This window comes from Falco peregrinus, chromosome 6 (genome assembly GCF_023634155.1).
Source record: "Falco peregrinus isolate bFalPer1 chromosome 6, bFalPer1.pri, whole genome shotgun sequence".
Classification (NCBI taxonomy): domain Eukaryota; kingdom Metazoa; phylum Chordata; class Aves; order Falconiformes; family Falconidae; genus Falco; species Falco peregrinus.
In genome coordinates this window covers 87,240,754-87,262,964 of record NC_073726.1, presented here as the reverse complement: position 1 = coordinate 87,262,964, position 22,211 = coordinate 87,240,754, and the positions used below count along the sequence as shown (strand labels likewise).

The window sequence follows — 22,211 nt, the reverse complement described above, 5'->3', positions numbered from 1 at the left end:
GCATTTGACCAGCTTTTGTTGTTCTGGCCTGAGAAATCTTGGAAGACTTGTCAGAGATGTAGGTGCTTTCTGAATATAGAAGCATGGTGGTGTTTACATTAGTATTTGGTGTGGAATTGTAATAAGATCTTTCTTGTTGTGGATCCTACTACGATTATCTCTATGGGGATGATTTTAAAACGTCAGCTCATATACAGAGCAAGTTCAGAGCAAGAAAATTCTCTTCTGCCGTGGAATTTAATATATTAGCACTCTCTGGATGACACTGACTTCCAGGTCATTCCAGGCATAATCTAGGAGATGCTTTTTGCCTTTGAGGGGCTTTATGGGGTTTGGTCTCTTCACAGCTCAATTAACCCGATCAGCTTAGCCATTGGTTCTCTTGCATGCCCAGTCTCACTGGTTACCACATTGGCATACCTTCCTCAGAAGAAGTAAAAGATTGTTATAGGAGGGAGGGGAGACCTATCTGTTTTCCCAGGTGTTGGGGAAAAGGGAGAGTGGGAGAGTGAGCTGAGTGGGAGGCTGTGTAAACTGAGAAAAAGAGGGCCAAGCTGGTTTCTGTCAGCTGAGAGACCTTTTCTAATGTTGGTATGAGGCAAAATCAGACTGTTCTTTGTATGTGATTTTTAAACACCAGTTTACATACAGACATCAGATTTTTAGGTAGGCTTATTTTATAAACTGTAGCAAAATTAAAAAATCCCTTTATGCTTAAAGAGAGTTGTCATAAGTATTGTCAAAGTGATAAAAAATCACACCATTTTAGGCAGTTTGAGTCACTAGTGACTGCAATGTTGTGCCTGGTGTTTAGAAAAGCTATCAGCTGTCAGTCGTATCAGCAGTACCCATAGGGCTAGGAGTGCTGGTTTGGACAGGCTGAAGGTAATTAAAACATCCTGCCTATAAGGACTTAGAGTATTAACTTTAAAATTAGCTTGCATTTGGGGGAGTGAGCAGCATTGTATTTCCTCCTCATATTTAAGTGTTATCCTAGCCAGAATGGCTGTCAGAAGTGTTTTGTCTGTCAGCTGCTTGGAAAGTCCTCTGTGACGTCCATGGGGTTTTAGGATACGGGGCCTGCAGAAGCTGAGGTAAGCAAGGAAATATTATACGGATCTTGTAAGCGTAGAGGTCAACTTATCAATGTACATCAGCTGGAAAATAAACAGGCAGCCTCAGGCCACCTTTGTCGCAGGACTCCACAGCACCAGGCAGACACGCGGTGGGCTTGTCTTCTGTCAGGCTCAGCAGGGATTCCTTTCTGTTCTCTCAAAAGAAGCTATATTTGGCTCTGCAGATGGACAGGTACATCCCATTAGTTAGCAGGGAACTGCAGAAAGGTAATAAGGTGCACAGGCTGTGGTTTGTCGATAGATGGGCTTCAGGGACCAAACCAGTCGATCTAATTTCCCTCTTTGGCTGCTCAGGTTTGCCAACACGTTGCACAACTCCCCCACTTGTGCCAGCACAGCTGTTTGTGAAGTTGGGCTATGAACAGAGACAACCAATCTTTCTTTAAATCATGGATTTTTGCAGGGATCGGGGAGTAATTTTTTGCAGTGGCCTGGGGAGTAATGAGAATTCCTTATCTGATAATGCTTCTGAAATGACTGCTTCATTGGACCTTCAGCCTCAGGGCATGATTTGCAAAGTAATCAGTACTGCATTTATGTTTACCATTTTGTGCAGGAAGCCTTGTTGCTGGTACAAACAGCTCCGCTTCTCCAAAGGTGTATTTTAATGCTGAATTTGAAGTTGTGCTCCTGAAGGTAGAGCAAAGGGAAAGAGTCTTCTGGATGTCCAGTGAGGAAGATTAGCAGAACAACTCAGAGGCAAAGAGGAGCTTGGTATAATGTCACCTGAAACTTCCTGAGATGTTTTTCCTTCACATCATAGAAGGATCCCACAGGCAGCAGAGCTGTACTCGTAAGACCTCAAGCTGAGCTACCAGTGTCAGGAAGGTGCTGCATTGTCAGGGCTACGTGGCAGCACCAAATCTGAAGTAGCCCCTCCGATGTAAGGCCACAGGGGAGTTAAATCAGTTGTGTCTCCGGTCCAAAGAAGGCTGGCTTTTTTCCCCTTGGTCCCCCAAAATATAAAAAGAGTAACAGATGCCACTCAAATATACCACTAACATAATTTTTCTATTTGATAACACTGCTGCTGTAAAGACAGAGCTTGTCCTTCTTGCTGAAAACTGTCAGTCAAAATAAGTTTATTCCTCTGCCTCTACCTTCCTTTTGCTTCTCACCCCTAAGTTCTGTATTTTCCAGTTAAAAAGCTAAGGATTATTTCCAGTGCAGGCTGAAATCAGTCAGGATCTGGGTTGCTTTATGTAACAACTTTTATGTCTCAGGTTTAGCTGGTGGTTTTCTTGTCTGCACTCCTTTGCTGCTGGGGGGTTGTGGTTGGGAAGTGACAGTAGCATTTCATTTCATCATGTACAGACACGTGTGCTCCCTCCACTGCCACCCCCTGCATGGATCTGTGATACTTTTTGTCTGTGTGTGCAGCGTTTTGTAGCGTTTTATTACTCAAGTGTGGGAAGTAGTATTTTTTTCTTTTATAGGCTTGTATCCACGGTTCGATAGTATGGAAGAGTGCAAGGCTCACTTTGTCATTGACTTTCTTAGGATGCTTTACAGAGAGAGACTAGCTCCCTTTTTGCACAGTCAGGTTTCCGGATTTGTGATGCAAGCATTTAAACTTTCCATAGACTAGCTGGCCGACTCATGGTTCACGAGGTCATGTATCCGTTAAAGTCATTTCCCCAACTCCATTGTCACATCATGTTGCCTGATCCATACATACTGCTCTCTTTATATGCAGCGGATTATCCACTCTGTTCTGTGGCTGATCCTCGTTGTACCAGCTGATGCTAAAAGAGCCACTTCCTCAACCCACTAGGTTTTGCTCCTTGCTGTTTTACTCCTTTCTTCACATACAACTCCTTCTGGTTAATCATCGCCTAACCTGCCAAAGTGTGTTTCATGGGTTTCCATATTTTTACGGATGGTTTTTAGGCCAGAAAAACACAGTGTACCTTGGAGTCATCAAACTGGAAAAACAATCAAGACCTGCTCAGCCCATTCCCCAGGGCCAGTGAAGGATGGTGTGTGCATCACACGGCTGGTGTTTTGTCTAGGGCAGTTCTAAATACACAGTCAACCTTCAGTTCCTTCCCTAAGGAGATCAATCTTCAGGCTTACACTGTGTTTTGCTCCCTGTAATTTCCACTGTATGTTACTGGTCTTGATTTCATCTATACACCTTTTTATTATTAGCTACCCTCTCTTCTTTCCTTTCCCCCCGCCCCCCCCCTTCTTTTTTGGCATTTTCACTTTTCAATTATACGCAGCCTGTTTTCATGCCTTTCCCTTCGTCTGCTAGTCATTGGCATGTAACTGGGCGATGCAGATGTAGCTCTTCATTACTTTTCCTAATAGCTCAGTCTTTCCACCACCCTGGTCGTTTATGTGGCTCTTCTCTGAACTTTCTCCAATCACTCTGATGAGGAGGTGCCCAGAAACAAATGTCACATTCCAGGTGATTTCACCTCAGAGCAGAGACAGAGAGACTATTGCTGCATCTTGCTGTTATGTGATGTGATTACTTAGCTTTTAATGGTGCTGATTTGTCTTGACTTTTCTCTCTGTGTGTGTTCGGTCTAGACTGTGGCCATCATCTGTGGCTCTTAAAAGAGCCTCTTCAGCAGCCTCCAGGCCTGTTCCATTGATCTGAATTTATTCATTTCCCTTTCAGGCTCCTTCAGCCCCTCTGCTCCCTCTTTCTCCTAAAGTGTAGTTGTCACAAAACTCAGTATAATCTCTTCATGGTACGTGTGTTGTGGATACTGCAGCTAACAGTTCAGCTCCGCCTGCGTTCGGAGCCAATCCTGTGGGCTGAGATTTTGAGGCTGCTCGGTCCAATATGTAGCAAATGCTGGCACTCACCTTTAGGTATCTAAGTCCTTCCAAGGTTTCTTCAAAAATGTTAGGGCAAGCAATCATATTGTCCTGTAATGAGTCTTCATGAGACTCGGTTTTAAAGTAGCATGCATCTGCAGCAAGATGCATGGTCTGGGCACTTCTTCCCCCGTCTTTGGGTGACTTGAACGCAGATGTTTCAGCTTTTGATGTTTATCCTTACAACTATATAAAAAGAACAAAAAAAAAAACCATGCCATGTTGAGATACCTTGGAATTTTTGATGGTGTTTGTATTCCAGTACAAATTTTGCTTTAGCGCTGACTGTCAACAGAACTGACGTCAGGTTAAAGTAAACAAATAATCTGAGCAGCATCTTAAAATGCACGAAATGTAAAAGGCAAGACTTCATTTCTTTCCACAGTGCTCACCACCAGGTAAACCTATTTTGTCCATCTGGCAGTTAGATGTGTTGATCACTGTTATGCTTGCAATATTGTTTTCCTCATTCTCATGTTATCATGGTGTCTGTTCCTTAAATATTTATGCCTGGCATGCATATATACAAACATTAAAAAAAAACTTATACATTTCCATATGCCCAGAGTGCTTTGGGTTCGTGTTTAGCTCTAGTGTGGAACCCCCTGGGTAGCTGCAGTACTGGGACCTTTGTGCTAACTGCAGTGTCTTGACCTCTGTGCTAATTGCAGCCTGCTATTGAAAAGACAATTTATGTCCTTGTTAGTGAAGCCTGTTCAGGATAAGATAAGAAAAAGATACATACCTTTCCACTATCTTCTAACTCTGATAGTGCAAGATAAGAAAAATATGCAGAATACAGTGGAAGGCACCATATGCTGTAAACAAGCAGCTATAAATATATCCGTGTTCAAATGCACATTGAGTTCTCTCCATCATATAGATGAATGTGGTTGTGGTAGTCCTTTTGAATTGGTAATGTATCACTGCTTGCGTTTTTTGTTAGATGATATTCTTACTCAGTAAGCTAACCAAAGTTTGGGCAGTTTGCTCTCTTGAGTTCTTTCTTTATCATTAACTCTTACTAGAGACAAGAGTTGTGACAATGATGGATGCTACCAAAACATCAATGAACAGATTTGATTCTGTAGGTCTCACTGGTGGCAGCTTGGTATCTTCTGTTTGTCATTTACGTCTAAGTAAAATGGTTTGGAAAAGTTGTATCAAATCAGAATAATTTTGGTTTGCTTTTTATAGTTCTCTTAATTTTAGTGTTATTATTTTGTGTCTCTTTTTCTTTCTTTCTAACCAAGTTTATGGATTTGATCTATTAAGGGCTATTCCACCATATCTACTATTACAATACTCAAAAGTTTTAGAAGCCAGGCCCATTTGAATTACAAGCAAAGCAGGTAGTTGCCTGGTGGAACAGAGACGGAATGGTTGGTCCCCGAAGCCTTATAGCAACAGTTACGGTTTCTTGCCTGAACTGCTGCTGGCAAGAGGCTGTGCAAATAGACAGCTATGCAAGCAGTCTGAACTTCTCCTCATCTCTCTTCCCATCAGGCCAGCAGCATGGTGTCACCTTACTGGGTCCAGGCATGTGCACACAGTGTTGCAAGGTTGCAGTGCAGCAGGGAGTGAAGCTGTGCAAGCATGCAGTGAAGCCCGGGCTCCCCATTGCCACTTACTCACTGATTCTTTAGCTATTTGCAGCAGCAGCTTCTTTGCCCATTTGGCTGGGAAGCTTTCCACTTCCTTTGGAAATAAAATCCCCAAAAGGAAGTTATTTGTTCTTTTCCTGTGATTTCCAGGGGATGGTTGATTTGTGGAATCTCTTTTTCAGTCCTTTCCCAATCTTCAAATTCCTTTTTGTCTTTCCTTCCATGTAATATTTCCTACATAAAGACTTTAAAGTGTTTTCTCAACACCCATGAATTAAGCTTTATAAAATGCCCGTGAAGTCAATCTGTTATTATCTCGATTGGCTTTACAGAGAAGCTGAAGCACAGAGGACTGACACAGCATTCTCAAGGCCAAGCATAGATTCCCCAAAAGAGGTCTAAGTAGGACCCAGATTTCCTGATTCTAGTTCTGCTCCTTAAATTAAATAAAATTCCATTTCGACCACTGAGGGTGCTCTTTGATGGTGGTGACAGCAGTGTAGCAAGCCTTGTTTCATATTTGTAAAATTTTTCTTCTCCTTTTTGATCTCACATCCTTTAAGCCTTATTATGATTATTGTTTTTATTGATGCCAGCGCTAATCTATTTCTATTTTTATTTTGGCAGCCATGAGTTTTCCATCAAATTGGTGGAACTGTCGCTTACTAAATTTCTTCATAGTATTAAAATGTATGAGATTGAGTTGAGGCTGGTTTTGCTCTTTCTTAAACTTTTTTATTTTCTCTTTTAATAAAGGCAAATCAAACTGAGATGTTCCACGTTTACACCTGCACTTTCTTCCACTTGGTGTATGCTGATTGATGGCTCTGTTTCTTACTGCTTCTTTTCTATTATCATGCGTATCCATTTGTAGTAGAATACCCATCTGTCTTCACTGTTGTATTTTCATACTTGAGTCAAAAAGCTCATTGCCTTTCAGGCACCAATTGCAAACTCTTTTCTTTTCCATTCTTTCCCAGAGATTTGTGTGGCAGCTCAGTAGTGCTGCTGACTAAAACCTTTGCCTCTTTTTTTTCCTTACTCATGCCATGAAGTCATAGCTGTCTGTGATACCACGGTGGGCTGCTATGGGAAATCTTGCAATATCTGGAGGAGAGGATTATAACTAGGTTGACAAAGCTGTGGCAGGACTGGAATGATAAAGGTGTTTATCATACCATAAAGCATCTTTGTAATTAGAAATTTAAGCACAGACGTTTCCTGTTTTTTGAGGGAGAGCAGGAATTTTATCTGCTTTTCTCTCTTGTGCTTCATCAAGGAAGTTCACATTTATAAAGCAAGAAGAATTGAAGCTGCACTTTGTTTTTCACACAGTAAGAGGGAAAGGAAAAATGTGCAGGCAGCCTAGGTCTATAACATTGATTTGTAACAAACAAAGGAAATGTCTACTTATGAGACACAAATCAATGTAACCAGACTGTGAAAGTGCAAACAGAGATGTGAGAAAATTATTTGATCGTTAGTCTTCCTTTGGAAAAGACAGAGGGCCAAATTCTGCTCTCATTTATGAGGATGTAACTTCTGTGAAAACCAGAGGAGACTTGCCAGTGTAATTATGAACAGAATTTCATACAGTGTCCTTAGAATGGCTGGAGGTGTAAGGCAGGAGAGTCCAGAAGGGGGCTAGGCAGCAAAGGGAGGCAGAGGAAGGATGCTGTAGCAAGGAGGATAAGAACCAGGTTCTGCTATTAATGAATTGCAGGTACAGTACAGAAAACATATTGATGTTCCTTCCCATGCAGAGGTGACCTGTGTGAACTGTGCACCTGCTTAATTCAGCTGAAATCTTAAAACAGCTTTCATTAACCTGAGACTTCATTGCCACAGGCCGGGATATTTTCTCGGAGATGCTCTGGTCTCCTGAGACTAATCCAGTCTTGGAAATTCTAGACTACATGTTCCATTAGCTAGGAGAAACCCATATTAACACCAAAGCTTCTGTATTTTGAAGGTAGGAAGAAAATTCAGTGGTCTCAGTCCTTTTGGCCTGTGGGAAGTAATAAATGCCATTTGGAGGTGAACCCTTTATTCTTACATGGCTTGTCTTTACAGGGACAGTCTGCTTCTCAGGTGGGTGGGAGTGTGTCTCCCCTGGAGCTGTTTGCACCCCCAGATTTACCCTGTAAATGGATAGAATTGGTTGTTTCCCTGCAAAATCTCTGGGACACAGTTTCTGAAGCTGTGGTTTCATGGCACAGTGGATCTGGGTTATAATACGCTATCAAAAACATTGTAGCCATATAACATGAAGTGTTGATCTAGGATAAATCCACATCCTGGTTTGAATGTGTCCAGAACAAATGGATTAACTTTATATGCCAGGATTTATGCCAGATCAGGTATCACTTGTCTGCGCCACTCTGACTTCAGGCTAGATTATATATCGTCTGTTCTCTTGCAGCAACATAAACTCTTGCTAATTTGATAGTAATGTGATCATGTGCCCAAACCAGGTCAGATCTATACTGCTGAGTGATCCCCTGGTTATGGGCTGAGAGCCTGAGTCTGTTCATTAGCAGAGAAGCTAATCTCAACTTCAGCATCAAAACTCCACCAAAGCAGAGGCAAACTACTTTCCTTTAGCTGCACACCCTGCTTCAGTCTGGGCTTCAGTCCCCCTTTGCCTTCAGTGGTTCCCTGCATTTGCACGAGTGGTTCCCTGCATTTGCAGGGGTGCTGGGCTTTCCCCATGTGTCTCCGATTCAGTGCCATTAGTGCAGTCACTGGGAAGAGAAAGAGGCCAACATGTGCATACGTGTTTTAAAGGCTTTGGGCCCATTTGGAGAGGTAGGTATTTTTATTCTGGTTAAACTATTCTGATTCCTGTGGATATTGTTTTATTAATGCCACACTACGAGATTAAATCAGGCCATGGCTTCCCAACAGGCAAACAAAGCAAGTCTAAACAAATGGTATTTTTAAAAGCTTTTGGGATAAGAATAATTTTGAATCTGAAATGCGTTAAAGTGACATTAAATAACAACAAAAAGCTTACATTCATTACAAGTGAAACTCCCTTTTGCAGAAGGAGATGCAACAGGTTCTGTCTTTTTACTTTGTAAACCAAGAAAAAAATCCTCTTTTTGATTTTTCTGTCTTCTGAACTGCATTTGGCCTGTCGAGACGGAGGCAAAAGTCTCCCTGGCAATTGCCCCCAACTCTCACATGCAGTGAATATTTCCCCTTGGGTGTTCTTTGTGTCTTGATATCTTAAAATAAGTGTCTTTCTGTCAGGCATTGCTCTTATATAATACATGTTGTCATCTGGAGTGAGGCACAGTTGTGCATATTTAGCTGGTGTGCTTTGTAATGCGTCGTTACAAGTGACCGAAAACACGGTACAGGAAGTTGTTTGTGTGCTTTTTTTTCATTGCTTATGCAACTCCCAAGCAGAAAATGTTCTTGAGAGCAGATGGTACAGAAAAGTCAATTGCAAGCTCCATTTTCCAGATGCATTGATGTTTCATGTCTACTTGAAGCCAGTTCAGATGGCTTCGTAAACTTGAGTCCAACTTTTGTTTAACCCTTTACTGGGCCCACCAGTGAAAGTGTTTCTTGCAGGAGTTTTAGTCCTAATAAAAATAATCTGGATGCACAAGATCCGTTGCGTTTTCAGATGCTTAGCCAGAATCTGGGACATAGTGTTATGATCTGCAATTAAAATACTAATACTGTTTTTCTAGCAGGAATGTTGCAAGTTCAGCAAGTGATGCATGATCTATGGTTTCCATTCCTTTCTCTCTTCTAACTTTCGAAATAGTACATTGTAACATAGAGTGGCCATGATCTGGATTTCATAATGCTTGACAAGGGGATTACTAGACAGTGAAGGCAAATTAATTTGACTTCCTACAGAAAAGGCAAGAACTTCTTACCCTAGGGCAGTAACACAGTCAGCTCATGACTGCATGGTACTGATAAACTACAGTTTACAACTTAGCAGGTTTCTTGTTTGAATTGGTTTTTTCACTTGCTTGGGTCTTTGGACTTCTGACAATAGGTTTATTGCTGCTGAACCATAGGCTTTTATTTGATAACAAAAACAAATAAACATACCAGTCCATTTTTTTCCCTGTTGTATGCCAAGAAATCTGCCTGAAATGATAGGAGTATTATGGACTAACTTGGTGGGAGAGCATCCATGAAAGCCAGCCTGCAATGTTGACCAGACCAGTCAGTTTGTGAGATCAAACACAATTTAGGTTTAGTTTAGTTCTGATTTTACTGTAAGGTGATTTGTGGATCCAAGGACTCGTAAATAAGTAAGGTGCTTGGTCCCATAATAACAACACCAAATTGTCAGTTATTGTCCGTAGATCCTGAGAAATAGGCAAGTAACAATTCCTCCAAAGATACTGCCTGGGTATATGGTATGCCTTGGTCAGGAGTAGGCATAGAACCAGAGCCTGACATCTGATCCACTAAGCTTTATTGTTTTCAAGTACTTCCAACAAACTTTCAAGAAAGATTATCTGAGCAGAGAAAGACAATAGGTTTAGAAATAAAAGCTGAAGGAGTACATTTTTTGTTATGTCATCAGTTAAGTTTTTACCTGTTTATTACATTCCCACAACGTGAAGAGATGAACATAAACTGAACTCTCAAAGCTGAACAGATCCAGAAGTCCAATTGACTTTCCAAATCCCTGGCTCCAATCCATCTCCTAAACCAAGAGAATACAGAACTTCGGAATGGCTGAAGTCTGGCTCTTACGTTGCTAATAGCGTATAATTCAAGCTTAGATGCTCAGGTATGCTCAGACTCCTCAGGGAAGTGGTCACAGCACCAAGCCTCAGAGTTCAAGGAGTGTCTGGACGATGCTCTCAGTCATATGGTTTAGTTTTAGGTAGTCATGCAAGGAGCAGGGAGTTGGACTCTGTGATCCTTATGGGTCCCTTCTAATTTGAGATACTCTGTGATTCTCTCCCTTTGAAGAGTCCTGTGTTTGTTATTAACCAGAATCAGGATACTGAAGTTGATGGACCTGCTGGCATGATTTTCTGCAGCAAGATTTTTTCTTGTTTGGCAAAAGGATAGGCATTTCAGTATCTCCCAGAACAGCAGCAACATTACTGGCAAGAATTTCTTCCTTGACCTCCTACTGAATGAAAGTTCAGAATTCTTGTGACACCAAAGTAATCTACAAAACCTCTTTCTTTCTGTGGACCATTTATGGGTTACAATAGAAAGAATATTTTCAATTTATAAAGAAGTTTCATTTGAAGACCTTATCATTGATTTGCATCAGTGTCTGTTAGCCTTGCAGTAATGAGAGGGTTACAGGTTATCCTTCACTTTTCCACGGGGAAACTGAGAGTGGAAAAAAATAAGGGTACTATGAGAAGTACCAACTTTATCAGAACATGGGCCTTCTCTAAGAGATGGAAGGGAAGTTCGCATCTAGAAAGTCAGGATCTAACCATGGCCTTTGCCATCCAGTGCTCTCTCAAAACCAAACAGTGCTGTCGTTTTTTTTCACTCCCTTTTGCTGCTTGGGCTATGATCAGTTCGCATGTACCAGCCTGGCTTCTCAAAGCAATAAGTGAAAAATGGCATTTTAAAATAATAACTGCCAGGTCCTGCAGCTCAGAACTGTCATATTGCATGTTAAAAGCTCAATCCTTCCCAGAAGTGAGGTGTAAAAAGTAATATGAATATGTGTGTGTGTGTGCACGTGTGCATGTCTGGGTCTGGGACACAGACAGATTCCCTACCTGGAAATGGTTTGCTATTATTAGACATGCAGTTACCGGGGGTTATGTAAGACAATTGAAGCTCTGTTTTTTAACAGAGACATGATTCATGCTACTTGTAGTAACAGTAACCACCTTCAAACGAGACAGAAAGCAGACACAGACAAAAGGCTGAAGAAATCAATGCTGGCTGAACACAGCCATCCTCCTGATACCTTCTGCCTCTCAAACAGCCGTTGGGTTATCGGCAACGGAGGTTGATGCTAATTCCAAAGACTTCTGGAGTTACTGAGCAGGTGCATCTGTATCGGTGGCGTTTGCAGGGAGCAGCTGAGGCTGCTGGAGCTGCGAGGGGGGACAATGCTGGGCACACTCTGCCCTGTTCCCAGCAATGTCTCTGGTGTTCTGCAGGAGGCTGAGGGAGCTGTGAGCAGAACTAGCACTCCTACTCTATTTTCTCAGTTACTCCTGCTGGGAAAGGCTGGAACCAAAACAACTTTTGGCTCCTCTGCAGTTAACACTTCTACAGTCATTTTTATAGTAATGTGGAGGGAGAGTCGAGACCTGGAGTAGCTTTGAACTTCTGCCAGCGCTCTTCATTAGAGCAAATGGTGAAATCTGATTGAACTAGAATAGCTCTGAGCTCCCCTACAGCTAAGATTCCTGATCCATCTCTTACGGTACTTCATGCCGGTTGTGGCAGGGAGCAGAATATCCGCAAGCGCCTTCGTAATTTTGTTCATCTGGGCCATTTTCTTACAACAGTTTCTGTTGGGAGTTATCGGGAGCAAGGTAGCTCCCAGATTGTCTGCAGTCAAAGATCCAATCTCCTCCTCACAGAATTTCTTTCCTGATAGGAAAAAGGGTTATGTTCAGGATACTGAAGTGAACACTGGTGGGTGCTTATTTGTAGGGTGTCACCTTCCAGAAATAAAAGGTGGGGAAGTTGCTATCAGGTCCCCTCAAGTCACTGCCATTCCATACCATGTCCCTTCTTGGAAGACTGTGGATCTCCTGTAAAATTTCATTTCAGCATCATCTAAACCATTCTGCGTAGTAACTTCTGCTGTCAAGGAAGAAGATGCTGAAGATTTGGAAATGGTCTTTTTAGCACTCAGGAGACAGCCCTCCTACGTTAGCAGAACTTACCCAGCAACAGAGCCAACTGCCTTCAGTTTCATTCAAGAAAGTTTTGAAATGACCAGAGAAATAGCCTCTGAGAGCCACAGAAGGGAGCTGAATACTGAATTGCGATAAATCCCAAGAGTTTCTCATTCGCTAATACTGGATCAAGAATAACAATTATTGTTCTGTTACTTTCCTTAATGCATCATGCTGTATTTATATACTGTACAGAGTAGAAATCACTTTGGCTACTATTAATGTTAGTAATCATTCTCCATCAGCCACGCTGCATACAGTTTTAGGAGAAAAGTGAAAAATAATTTACAGTGCCTTAAAAATGGCATTGTAGTCATATCCTGATTCTGTGCTTTTCTGGCACAGGGTATTTAAAACCCCGATCTGAATAATGCAGCTGGCACTGACATCTCTACATATCAGGCACACTTAAGAAAAATTCTGGTTTGATGCAGATGATACATAACTTTAAAAAGCAAATAATTATCACAAATATACCTCACACCTCAGGACACATTGCTGTCAGTGACTTGACATTTCAAATGATGAGTTTCACAAATGTGCATAGCCATCAGATTTGATTGAACAATGTTTTAGAATAATTCACATGCTCATCTAGAACTTTTTCCATTGTGTTTTGGCACTGAAGCGTGAAACAGGAAATCTACAGTGGGTTTCTCTTTGCTTGTGAGGAAGCAAACGCTTTGATCAGTTCTACGTACTCCAAGGCTGTAGTCAGTTATTCCTCAATGGATAATGAAACCAAAGCCCAGAGTGACTCTGTTTCTCCGTGGATCCTGTGTGATATTTTATATATAGTTTTTGACATAAATCAAACAAGCTTTCATTTGTGCAGTTTGAGGCCAGAGGCAGCGAGCACAGGGGAAGAATGGTATGGGAAAACATGCTCGTGGTGCTTTTTACCTGGTCTTTTCACTGTGTTGGTTACCGACTCTTTAATGATTGACTGGCAAGGGAGATCTTCAGAAACAGGAGACAGTCATCCAAAACAAAGCAAAAGAATATTCAAAATCGTTTGAGTGTATTTCCTGACTGTCAGTAATGTGATTGTTTAACTTAGCATTCGGGCAGGGGTGTTACAAATCTTAAAACTTAAGGAAAAGATTCCTTGTCTCAGGCCTGGCCCCTCAGAATGCGTGCAAACATGATTTTTAATATAAATCTTCCTCTAGTAAAGGCAAGTAAAAATCCTGCAAGTTTCTTCCTCTCCTTATAAAACAAGTCACATAATAAAAGCTCAGTGAGAGGGAGGAATTCCATCAAGACTATGCTAAGATTTTTGCAGAGGGGAGGAGGGTGTTCAATTTTTCTGTGTATCTGTTTGATAGCCTGGCTCTTGGTGCTTGAGAAAGCCAGATGTATGAGTGGAAGTTTCATTTCCTAGTTTACCTTGAGGGCGGTGGTTCTGTGACAGCTGGATCAAATCCATTGAAATTTATAGCTGGTGGTATTCCATTGTCCTACATGGAATTGTAGCTCAAACAAATGTAAACAGTATCTCATAGTTTCTGCAAGCAACGAGCTGGGGAAAAAAAAAACACAAACAAAAAACAAAAACCAGGAAAAAAATTATCAGTTACCATTGTACATTATCTTCCATACTCATAACAATGTACTTCAGGCTTGTGACTGAGATCAGCTTTCAGCCTAAGAACTACAGGTTTGGTGGACAGACATTGATGCATCAAGTGCTGTACCATTGTGACCAGGAGGGAGTGACAGAACCAGTGCCAGTAGTGTAAATCTTCATTAAATCGTGTTATGTGTTGGGATTATATAGTCCCTGCATCTGGGTGGAAATGCATTATCAGTTTGCAAACCTGGTTGCTGAAACATAGAAATCTGTTCTTTGAGGACATTCAGTACTTTCTTCAATTCATCAAGATCTACGGGACTAAGGGTTTCAGGGTTTATGCCAAAGTATTTGCAAGGACAGCATGCAATGAAACCAAAGCAATGTGTAGGGGAGGAGGAAAAACTCAGCTCATTCTCTTCATATGCTTTCATTGTTTTTGTTCTTCCTGAAAAATAATGTCCTTTCAGATTTCATTTGACATCTCCATGATGTTGAACAGATTCGAAGAAATCACCAATATTTTGACAGGGTTCCTTGGCAATGAAATGTTCATGAAGCTCATCTGTCATGAGCTAATCTGGCTCATCTAGCCAAAGCAGTAGCTTAGGCAGATATATTACTGTAACAGTTTAATTTCTACACATTTTCTTCATCCCTGGTGATTGCAGTGATGGCAACTCGTATTTCAGTGGCAGAAACATGGGTAGTAATTGCAGCACAACTATACCTTTGGTTCTGTGAGAACCTTGCTTAAGGTAGCAAGGCAGCGTCATGTTGTCCAAGTGCCACCTTGCTGGTAACAAGGCAGTACTCTGAATGCACTGGCCATCTTCAGCGTTCATGGCTTCAAAACCTTAACCTCTTACCTTGCTCCACGCCCACGAACCTTTTGAGTTTCTTACTACAAAGTTGATGCCTTGTAACATACAGCATCAGCACTCGAATGCCTGAGGCTGTTTACACTCTCAAACTGCTTCTATTAATACTAAATTTCTGTAGAAAACTAGGGCTCAAGACTCAACAACGCTAGCAGTGTATAAGCACTACCCACCAATCAGTCTGTTCCCTGGAAAGCTTATGTAGGTGCACTTCCACTGAGAGCAGAAGATTTGCTCCACATTTGACACCAGCATCAATAAAATAATGACTTTATGTATTTGCCTCAGTCATACCCCACTTTAATGAATTCCTTTGAAAACTACGTGGGTTTGTTCAGCGTTGAGATATGATTGTGAAGGCTCCATAGTAAGAATATAGAGAATTCTCTGTTGCTATACCCAGCAGTATTTTGGTAGAATAAGGTAATTTTAAAATAAAAAGTGTGTATATAGCTATACAGACATCCATATATATATATATGGTTACCATATGTGGTATATCTATCTATATGTACGATACTGTTTCTTCTCTTTACTGCTTGTGAAAAGCTAACTCACTGTCTGAGACGCTGTCATGGTTCAGTCTGGCATCGTCAGTTTTATCATTAATTTGAATGTTTAGCTGAGTGTTACATCAGGGCTTTTGGTGATCTGCTTCTGGTCTGGTTAAGCCTACCAACTACTGACATGTAGTTCCCTCTTCCAGGTACCAGTTATCTTCACCGTTTCAAATCAGGTGCACAAAGTCTGAAGAGATGCTTAACATTGCCTAACGTTGCTTTACACAGCTCTGCTGAACGCGAGGTGCAGCCAAGAGAGCGACATACACTCTGCTTGGGTTTTCTGCAAGTGTGAGGTTTATACACCCAACACACTAAGCATTATGAGATCTTCATTAGTGGAAGATAGGCAGCACTCCGATTTACATCTGAAATGAGAGAGAACTTTTGCAAAAGTTCAGGGTTGACACCTTGTACCGCTGCCCAGGGTAGGAGGGACCATTCAGCATGGGGAGTGGAAAGGAAAGTCAGTGGGAGAAGAGTTATCCTTTTGGACCTTCGCTCTTAGGTATGGTTAGCTGCTGCATCGAGAACACTGCTTGCAAATAGAAAGAAATATCAGAATAATCAACAGATGAAAGTAAGACCTGGGAAATGTCTATTCCAAGTGCCAAATTCAAACTTAAGAAAATAATTTCAACTTAAGGGAAGTGAAATTCTATAGTATCAGATAAAAGGCCGTGAAAGAAGGCAAAAAGAAACAGATACGGACAAGTAATGGAGGGTTTGTGAGACAAAAAGTGGGATTTAGACTTTACTACAAACTGCCTTGCTATTCCAGATTTCAGTAAGTACCCCTGGGACTTCAGGGAGATATTTTTTCTCTAGTACTTTTACAAAGATGGCCTTGTGGGAAATTGGCCTTTACCAGGCTAGAGCAGTCCAGCCTTTTTAAACAGTCTTTCTGCAAATGTCTAGTCTATTAACAAATTAATTTCGGAGTTTCAGCCCCGATTACTGATAGTGGACATACAGCATTCCCAGTAGAACACAGAAATGAGCAGTTTCCTCTCCTAGATGAAGCCCTGACTATTGTGAAAAATTTATGCTATGGCCTTCTGACAGCATGTCCTATACTGATAAATTTTTATGTTTCCTATGGCACAAGTTCTGGCCCCTGTTGAAAGCAAGGCTTTTTTATACCATAGTCCATCTTGATCTCCCAAGATGCTGTGGCTGGATATCTACCTGTAAGTAGCCAACGGCCTACCAGTGGCCTGACCTTGTTTATGTAGCATAAGTGCTGCAGTCTGCCCTAGTCAGAGGATGTACCTTCTTTTGATAAAGAAACAGTGCAATACACCTGGAATAACCCATTTCATGCAGCAAGCTCACTCCTGAATCACATTTGTTGATGGTTAACACTGCCATTCTCATCTTCTCCTTGTTGCTGCTTTAAGAATTTCACCCAAAAAGCTCCTCCTGGAGAGAAAAAGTGACCAAAAAAGAATTGCGTTTAGCCTAGACAGCTCAGTCTGAAAATATATCATGATTGTGAGAGCATCAATTCATGTGGATTAAGATCAGACATGCTGACTTCTGTGGCACTAGCAAGCCCTTATTTTCCATTGCCTCGTGACAGACAGCACTGTGCCAGCACAGCAAATAAGAATAATCAGAAATAAGCTCACAAGAAGCTCATCTTTTAATTTTTTCATTACTAGGGATCACACAAAAAGCACAAGGAAGCAGACTTCTGAAGATACCAGGGAAAAGAGTATTGCAGGGATAACATAAATAGCAATTAACTAAAAATTTAAGTCCCCTTGATCAGGACTCACTAAGAGGAAGTAACAAAAGGCTGTGGTACCAGATCTCAAGCAAAGAGAAAAAGCTATTTTGTGATTGTTTCTTGCAGGTCAGACGTAAGAGTGCCCCTAACAAACAGGAAATACTGAAGGTGTTTGATGGTGTCTGTGAGCAGAAAGAAGTACAGCCAGGGGGAGAGAGAGAAATGTCCTGCGGGGAACCAGCCTAGAAAAAGGACATTTCAGGACCAAGGAGCAGTGGGAAATGGATGTTTATAATATTGAAGTCGTCTGTAAAGGAAACACTGTGGTGGTGTGTTGTGTAAAGAGCAGAGTCAGGCCAATGCTTGCTTATGGGTGTTTTAAGTAATGTGATATGACAGACCACATCAGATCAATGGTGCTGATTAATGAACGGCTCTGGAAAGGTAGCTAACAAGAGATGAAAGGGTCAAGACACAAATTTCAGGAGGGTGGAGAAGGAGGATCAGTGCCTCAGAATATGGAGTTATGGTCCAGAGGCCCATTAATCATCAGCATTATTATGTAAAGTACCACATTTTCTCCTGACTATGCCCACTGCCACTCCAGTGAAGCCAGTATAGAATTGACCTGAAGTGTACATCTTAGATCACAATCTGTAGTACATCACTGCTATCATAAAATGAACCTTCCTTAATAAAAACAGTAATACGATTAATGTTTCTTACACCCTCTAAATTACCAGATAAAGCTCAGGAAGAGCAAGGTGGAATAAAAGTGAGCATATATAAAATGCCCAAGTTACTATCATTAGTGGAAATACTTAAGTAATAAGAGTCTGCATTACGGGAATGCATTCATGCAGAAAAGCTATCCTCCAAAATCTTAATTAAGCACACATTACCTGGTGGAGCAGAAATGCAATGTTTTCCTTTTCTGGGTAGAGGAGCCCATGTAGAGAGGGGAGTAGTTACTTGACCCAGTGTCACACATCCCATTCCCCTGTTGTCCTGCTTGTCTCTTTTTGCGCTATCTTCACACGACCAAAAGTCCTTTTCCTCTAATTTTTCTCAAGCTAGATTTAAGACTTTCAGAAAAATTTTGAGTGTTTCTCTCTCTGTTGCACTCCCCGTGTCTTCTGAAGCACCATCAGCTTTGTTGATTTTATGTACTTAAAATGTACCTATCAGCTGCTGATGATCTCAGTGCTTTATGCTCATCACACTGGAGGAAAAGATACATGTCTTCCCAGGTCATAGCAAAAATGATGGAGAAAAATGAAGATATTTTAAGTGTTGCCTTTCACAGAGATTTTAGTGCCCAGATTTTGTAGAAGACTTTGAACAGCCCATCTCTAACAACTTGTCTGCCTGACCCTTGATGTGAAGCCAGATTGAGTGCTAGGCAGTGCTAGAAGAGAGAGCCACTTGGATTGGGATCCCAGAGATTGGAAGAGCAATAATGACACAAAGAGAGAGGTGACAAAATATGCAGGATAAGTACATGCAGTTCTTAGGCTTCTCTTGTGTGAAATTAGGAGTGAAGTGAGCAGGAGTTCTGCCGAAGCAAAGACTAAAGACCTGATCCTGTGATTTTTCTGCTTCTAGTACAAGTTAAAAATGCATGTTAGCTGAAGCACTGGGCAGTCTCTAAGGCGCATGGGATTTATGCCTTAAAAATATGAGCAATAGCCAGATAAAAGACAGACTGATGTGTGCAAAGTGGATGTAAGAGGCAAGGTCAGCATTAACAGAACAGGTGGGGCGTATGTGGATGTGGGAAGGGAGAACTTGAAAGTAAGCCATGCTGAGTGTTAGCAGGAACTTAAATCTACAGCAATCTTGGGCGTTATTGCACCTTTGAAATTCAACCCTTGGTCGTGGTCAAAGGTGTCACTGTTTTAGATAATTCTTTTGAGCTAACCTGACACCAGCATATGGTTCCTCTCCCAAGCCCTGGTGAAACTCGGAGGTTCAGGCTAAGTTGAGGAGGGTTTTTTTGTGTGTTTAAATTTACTGAATTTGCAATTCAAAGCAGACTCCAAGAGGGGAGAACTTAAGAAAAATGGAATCAAAGAAAATATTTGCTTGAGCCCCTGTGAAGTGTAGCTGCTAAGATTCCATGCAGCCTGTTGAAATCAGTATGTAGCATATATCCCAGTCATCAATAAACGTCATCATTACAAAATGTATAAATTGAACATAAAACCAAATGTATGTTTTGTGAAGTACATTATTACAGTGTCATCTAAAATCATTCATTGTGTCTGCTGATGCTCATTCCAGTGTTCCTGCTGCACGAACAGTGGGGTTTTTTTATTGTGTTGCATTTACAGACATAAATTCCAACTTGCACAGTGACATTAACTACCTGTGAAATAACAATTACATCTCTTATCATTTTTCGTTCACCTTCTTGATTTCTTTGATAAAGCAAATATTTGCTTTTCTTGTCTGATCTGAGTAGGCAAAATCATTTATTCATGGAAATAGCACCATTGGCTTCACTGTGGGTAGGACTGAATATGCTGAAGTCCCAGGAGTTCTTTGCATAAGTGAAGTGAGCAGGATTTAATTCTGTCCCTGGATGTTAACTTCAGACGTACTTCCAACATCCACAGTGAGCCACCCAAAGATCATAAGAAGCTAGCAAAGGAGGAGTTCTGTTAGTCTAGAGAGGGATTCAAGTCCCCAAAAAATGTAAATACTCCCAAAAACTTAGGTCTGGGCTGGTGAAATCATCCTCTAATAAATACTGGAGCTGAGGTTTTTATTTGGATCCCTTTCTGTATTAGTCCATGGAGTCCAGCTCCCTCTTTAGCTCAGGAGATTTCAGACATAAACCTGCTGCCGAGCTGAATCTTTCCTGAAAGGCTGACAACGTTCCTTCACTGGTCTCACTGCAGTAGACCTGGTGATTGATGGGAGATAAGTGGGGTTTCTGCTGGTTTCTGCTGTGATAGGAGCCATCATTTTTGTGACGTAAAGACAGCAAAAGAAGCAAAGGAGGATTTTTCCTTCCTTTTCCTGCCTTTCAGTCCTGAGGAAGTGCTTGTTGCTGCTCCGAACAGGACTAGCCTTGTTGTTCTGATGAGATGCACTTGAGTGCCAAGTTTGTGCTAGCTCTCCATCACTGCTCCGTGCTCATGCCATTAGAGTGAGCAACTTCTCAGAATGAATCCTACTGATAGCACTTTGCTGGCTAATCCTCCGTCTCCTCCTCACTTCACCAGAATAGGTTGCATGGGCAGACTGGGGTAACCGGGGACTGACTCTGCTGGCGTTTGCAGCCAGGGCTGGGGGGACTGAAGCTGGAAGAATTCGGCACTACCAGGCTGCAGCCAGCTGTACTGACGGCGGAGAGTGCCAGTTAGTGTTGCAGCAAGTTTTCTTGCTCTCAGTAAATAATTATCATTTCCCCCTGACCTTTCCTTTTGGTTCTTTCTGGTACAGACACAGCCTCTCTCTGTTCCCTGCCCCAATGAACGTCTGCACTAGGTCCAAGGCTTGGAGTAATTTACCTGAAGAGTGATACCGTTTGGAAACCACTGTAAGTATATTTTATCTCTTATAAAAGACTTCTTGTTTCAGCAAAAAAAAAAAAAAAGACATCTTTAAAAAACAAAAACAAATTGCAGCACCTGTGAGCATTACTGATGAGGGTAAGCTAAGTTTTGCTTTTGAAATTTGCAAGGAAATACATGGGCAAAAAATATGTCAATAAAAAACTGTTAAATATTTAAGTTGTAGCCTCACAGCATAGTTCAGCAATGGCTGGTTTGATCTGCTTGTATCTTTTCGTTTGGCAGGTTCTCCCTGCTTACTGCTCTAGTTCGTGCTGTTCTAGTTGGTTCATCCATGTTTGTCTTCGGAGTGTTTGTCTTCTTTTTCATTCTTACTACTTTTTAATGAGCCACCTTTCCTCTCATTCGTGTTTCATGCAATACAGATTGAATTTACTGCAACTTCTTAAAGGTTTACGCTGTTCTTTCTAGGCCTTGAGTCATTTATGATTTAAGGCCATTACAATTTGGTAATTTGGTGGGATTGCACAGGTATTTTTGCACAGAGTACAGAGATTGCACAGAGAATTTTGACTTTGTGTTGTGGTTTTATAATGCTCTGAAATTACCACTTACCTGTTATTTGCACTTTTTTTCCCCCTAGATCTCATAGTTTTGATTGCTTATGATCAATTCTCAATGCTTGCCAGTATTGTCACGGTGTTGCTGTAGCCGAGATGCTCTGAGTCAGGCAGGTTTTGTAGTCAGGGCCTGACTTTATGGGAGTTGTGGTTTAGATGGAAAAAGTGGACATATTTGGGGGCATATAACCCCCATTTCAGGCCTGAAACAGACACAGCAAATTTCAATCTCGGTTTAACTTAATCCCTGAGTTTAATTTAATTATGTTAATCAGTCTCCTGTAAGGGATTTTGGAGTTTATTTTACTTTTCTGTGTTGATTAAATTTTCCAGGCTTTTATTGCACTAGAACATTGGGCCTCTTTTGTCAGTTCTCTGTGTCTCCCATTCTTGCTCTGCAGTGTTCTGTGGGGATTTCTCTTTCGTATTACATTTTATGGCAATGTTTTCAGGAGTTTGTGTTTTCCATTGTATGACACAAACTTGCAATCAGAGATTTTAAACAAACTGCCAGTCATATAGCTGTAACAGCATGAAGATCAATGTGGCTGCAAAATCATCAGAGAAGCTGTGTGAATATTCAGGCAGTCAGCTTGTGCAGGACTTTTAACTACTGAAGGAACACTTCTGGCAGGAAAAGTGGGATGGCTCAGGTGGTTTGAAGTGAGCGTCTCTTGGGAAGCTTCACCCTCCGCTCTGGTGTTCAGTGTGCCCTGAATTTTGAGGTGAGGTCTCTGGGCAGATTTCAATGCTTTTTGCTGTTCTTCCGGGCGCTTTTTTTTTGTTGTTTTTTTTTTTTATATATATTTATATATAGTCAGTAATTGTACTCATCTCTCTCTCTCTCTTTCACTTTGTCAGTTTCTAAATATGTATT

The 22,211-nt window shown here is 41.3% G+C and overlaps 1 protein-coding gene across 9 annotated transcripts in view; it reads left to right on the top strand.

Annotated features, from left to right (window-relative positions):
* Nucleotides 1-22,211, top strand: part of ZBTB20 (zinc finger and BTB domain containing 20) — a 519,455-nt gene that overhangs the window by 433,235 nt on the left and 64,009 nt on the right. For all 9 annotated transcript variants that reach the window (XM_055809034.1, XM_055809033.1, XM_055809032.1 and 6 more), the window contains one exon: nucleotides 20,644-20,740. The gene's annotated coding sequence lies outside the window, so the exon portion shown is untranslated. The remainder of the gene's footprint in view (nucleotides 1-20,643; nucleotides 20,741-22,211) is intronic.